Consider the following 662-nt stretch of genomic DNA (forward strand, 5'->3'; position numbering starts at 1 on the left):
TGTTTCTCACATGGTAGTGGATCCTTTTGGATCATATGGAGTTTTTTGTGCAGCATGTGTCCTTCTTATTTGTCTTGTAACAGGGATGTAGGTTAACCACTGTCACAGTAAGATTCCTTCCCCAAAAGCGAGTCACACTTGAGAAACCAGCAAATTATCAATATGTCTACCATATAGTTATACCTTCATTTACTAAATAAGAGTAGGCCTGCATTGAGCAGGGCTTTAAAAAATTGAGTGAAACACTTAAATGCTCCTCTCCATGGAAATCTTTAGTAAAAGGCAAAAGATTAATTTGGTTTGAAGAGAAACCAGAGTACGTGTTTCATGGTCGCCGTCTGTGGTGCCAGGAAACACAATTCCACAGACTGTCAGGGTGATTTAGTTTACAAAAGTTCATCTTTGAAAACCCTTTAAAATACAACAAATGTATAATAATTGTTGTACTCAGGTACATTGATAAAACATTTGTTGCCACAAAAAGAAACAACAGGAGGGCTCAGAAGTGACAATATTTTAATGTAGTCGTAGGTCAAATGACAGGAAAGGCTTCACCAGAATAGTTTCCCTGTTCAAGTCGTAATGTTGGCTTCTTTAAGTCTGCACATTTTGAATGGTGCCTCACACGGGCTTTTGTGAGGACCTGTGGCACCCAAGAAGAG

General features: G+C 38.8%; 1 non-coding gene across 1 annotated transcript; it reads right to left on the reverse strand.

The window, feature by feature from the left end:
• Positions 1–204: 204 nt before the first annotated feature.
• On the reverse strand, positions 205–320 carry LOC138286221 (U5 spliceosomal RNA). Its single transcript, XR_011201885.1, has one exon. It is a non-coding gene; the product is annotated as a U5 spliceosomal RNA (small nuclear RNA).
• Positions 321–662: the final 342 nt, after the last annotated feature.

This window comes from Pleurodeles waltl, chromosome 3_1, assembly GCF_031143425.1.
Source record: "Pleurodeles waltl isolate 20211129_DDA chromosome 3_1, aPleWal1.hap1.20221129, whole genome shotgun sequence".
Classification (NCBI taxonomy): Eukaryota; Metazoa; Chordata; class Amphibia; order Caudata; family Salamandridae; genus Pleurodeles; species Pleurodeles waltl.